General features: G+C 42.0%; 1 protein-coding gene across 1 annotated transcript in view; it reads left to right on the top strand.

The window, feature by feature from the left end:
• The window catches only part of LOC108799652 (adhesion G protein-coupled receptor L3-like), a gene marked incomplete at its 3' end in the record, with an annotated part of 189,610 nt that overhangs the window by 6,878 nt on the left and 178,959 nt on the right, over positions 1-3,773 (top strand). The window lies entirely within an intron of this gene.

Genomic DNA, 3,773 nt, shown 5'->3' with positions numbered 1-3,773 from the left:
AGGGGACCTCTAATGTGAAAGGAGTGGACTCTGACATGAAGGAACACCCTACTTAAGGGTCCCCCATTAAACCCCATACCGGACCCCTATCTCGGATAAGGGTCTGGTATGGATTTTAAAGGAACCACGTCATTTTTTGTTTTTTACATGTTTACATTTACATTTTTTTTTACATTTTAGACTGGGGTGCCTTGAGATTTTTCAAACTTTAACCCTTTCGCTGCCAAGGACGTACGGCATACGGATCTGCAAAAGTGCTTTAAAAAATAATTAAAAAATAAATAGAAAATGTAAAAAATAAAAATGTAAAAAATTAATAAAATAAAATGTGTACAAAAAAAACTAATAAAAAAAGCACAACCCCTCCCTCCCCCCACATAACATACACATATTGAGGTGTACGCCATGCACATGCGCTGCAGTGCGTTGTTAGAACGCATGGCAGTGCATTATTTTTTTAATGTATTTTTTTCGTTAAAAAAAAATTAAATTAACTGTGGCAGCGCATGGCAAAGCTTTGTGACGCATTGCCATGCGTTGTGATCTTTGTGTTGCAATAAATATACGCCTGTATCATTTTATCACAACACAAACACCAACACAGCGTGACATTTTTTTTTAACATAAGTTGCTTATTTACAGTTTTGCGTACCGTAATTTTTTTACCTTTTCGCAAAAAGGCGCAATTTCAAATTTGCAAATATTTGTTATTTATTAACTCAATACAGTTTTATCTTTTAGATTTAGTCAGAAAATTATTATTTTTTGTGCGCTGATACTGATTTTAGTGTGTTTTATCAATTGAATTGTGTATTTTTATCGGTTTAATATTAATTTGAGAAACATTTGCGCAATTATCGCAGGGCCTACAAATTTAGTATCACCATCTTTTTATTCTACCGGGCCTGCGCTTTCAGAAAATATATGGTTTGGGGGGTCTTTTACAAACGCTAGCAACGTAGCAGTTGAAAATCAAATCAATAGGAAAAAATTGCAAAAATGGCCATGCTGATTTGAAAAATGTTCCGGAGGGCTTGGCAGCGAAAGGGTTATACCCCTTTCGCTGCCACCAACGTATTGCATACGGCGGAACACAACCGCTTGCAGCTGGCCACGTCATTATGCCATACGCTGGAGGCTTTTACCCTTCTGCTATAAGCTCATGGTCACTTTAGTGACCATGAACTTATAGCAGAAGGGTTCTCCTGAGTCTCCCCTGAAAAATTATAACAACATTTTTTACCGTTTCACAATTTATAATTTACATCTGTTTGTTATTTATTAACTCAATACAGTTTTATCTTTTAGATTTAATTGAAAAAGTGTTTTTTTTGCACTGATACTGATTTTAGTGTTACTGGCGAAGCGGACGGGGGAGGGGGCGGGCACAGCTGGCTCTGCCTCTGGATAGGCAGAGCCAGCTGTCAATCCTGCAGCTGGGTGGATCCTGACAGTATTGTCGGGATCCGTCCCGGCTGCGGGGTCTCAGTATACCGCAAGCTGTAGTTTGCGGTATACTGATCTTTGGGTCACGGGAGAACGCTAGTTTGTGTTCTCCCGTGACCCTTAGGAGAACTATGGGGAAAAGCCCTGACCCCATAGTTCTCCTTTAAAGAAAATCTTTAAGAGTAGGTATGTTTTTGCAAAGAATAGGGAAGGTTTATGTTAACTCTTTTATTGCAGTCATTGTCATGTGTCATTTCATGCACAGGATACTGCACATGAAAGTAAACCAAGCCTTCTTAACTGTGTCATAGCATAAATGGATACTCACTGGGGTTCATTTACTAAAAGCAAATAGGCTATTCACTTTGCAAGGGAAGTTTCCTTTAGCTTAGTGAACAAGTTAAGTTTTGATGACTTCCCTCACCTAAACATGTAAAAGCAAAAATACTGTTTTTTTTAAAGTGATATTAAAAAATTTCAAAATGTTTTTAAGCTATTTCAAATGCTGAATAAATCACTTACCATGGATGCTGCTACTGGATGTTTAAAAGTTGTATTTTCCTGCAGAATCAGCTGGTCCCCTGAGCACTGGCCCTGATATCCTCTTTTTTGGTGGCTCCTTTCCCTTGCAGGGTTTTATGGAGCCACCCTTATGTGTGCCAGTAAGCCGTGTGTGTCTCCACAAACACACAGGCACAGCGAGACAAGCCACTCCCCTGCTCCACAACCCCCCTTCCTCCCTACTCCCTCATTCCTTCTCCCTTTTCCAAGAGGATTGGCCAGCCAAGGTTAACCCTTCCTACTACCAGCATACCTCAGTTTTTTGCTACTGTCCTAGTAGGTTGAACACCTTTTCTGTAAAAGACTAACCTATTTTTTCTAGTGTTGTTTTTTTCTTGTCTTCAACATTTCTTTCTTCAATCTTCTCTACACTGCTACTAGAGCTGGTCTTCCCAATTGCAGGGCCCCTGGCATTGTCTCAGAGCTTGCCCTGCTTCTAAAGACTCACTGTGTGAGTACGATGGTCGTGATGAGCAACAGAAGTTCCCTGAAGTATACAGGTCGCTGGACACCAATTGCCCTGTCACCCTCTGGATTCCATCACAGAAGGGGTAGCACTGTGGAAGCGAACACTAATGGTATCTGCTGGGTGGATTGTAACACGATTCCTTTCCTGCTATTTAGTGTTGAACATCTTCCCACTGTTGCTCCTGTTTTGCAAAGAGCCAGGAGGAACTTCGATCTGCTACACTCCTGCAGTGACTTTGGTCACTTGTGGCCCTGACCATGCCTCTTGTCTGCACCTCGAGAGTTCACAGTACTACACCTGCTGTGCTCTTGTGGCAATCCCCTTACACAGCTTTAGGCTTGCCCCCCACACACACACACACACATTGCTGCATGGTCACGGGTCGCCCACTCCACTCACACACACACAATGCCCACTGCACGTGTTTATTCGAATGCAGATGGTGGGGGCAGGGGTTTAGGGGTTTGGTTTAAATTTTTATTACTTTTTTACTTTGTTTTTACTTAATTTTTTTTACTTATCACCTTTTTTTTATTTTTTACATTTTGATCTATTTACATTTTTAGCTTGTTGTTTATTTTTTGACAATTTTTTTTCACTTGACTACAGGACAGGAGCCGCTGTGTGATAGCATTTGGAGTTGACAGGTTCTCTTTATTGACCCCGCAAGTCCTCCCCGCTGAGGGAGGACTTGCAGATGATTGCAATGGTGAGCCGGCAGTGTGCGCTTGTGTACCTCGGGTCGTGCTGCTTTCGCCTTGCGATCGCGCTACCACCCCGCCGAAAATCATACGATTTTCGGTCGAGTTATCTAGCGTGCTCGATCCCAGTGTTTGCCCCTGCACTTTATTATCACTATAAAAGGTTGTGTCCTCTTTAATGTGGTACTGGGGTCACTTTTGTATTCAGCTCCTTCTCATACTCCAATGTCCTCAATGTGCATTCTGTATTAAAATGTGCATATTGTACCCGACAACCAGTTTTCTGCTGTTCTGAAGTTTAGGTCATGAATAAAACATGTGATTGAGGAAGGGGGAAGGGTCTGTCAGGTAGGCATGCACAGGGCCGGTGCAAGCATTTTTGCCTACACAGGGGAAGGTGCATTCAGAGAGCTGGCTATGCAGCCTTACACTAGTGCCGGCCCTGATCACATTGCTCAGTCTACCCCAAAACATGGAGGCATTACCTCACTAGGAGCAAATTGCAATTTAAAGGCTAAGTTCACTTTGCTGACCATGTTTTATGTTACACCCATATGTAGAGTGAAACATGGTCAGATTGCAAAACCCCCCACCGC

Source organism: Nanorana parkeri, unplaced genomic scaffold, assembly GCF_000935625.1.
Source record: "Nanorana parkeri isolate BGI_ZX_2015 unplaced genomic scaffold, ASM93562v1 scaffold1778, whole genome shotgun sequence".
Taxonomy (NCBI): domain Eukaryota; kingdom Metazoa; phylum Chordata; class Amphibia; order Anura; family Dicroglossidae; genus Nanorana; species Nanorana parkeri.
This window is presented reverse-complemented; position numbering and strand designations above follow the sequence as displayed.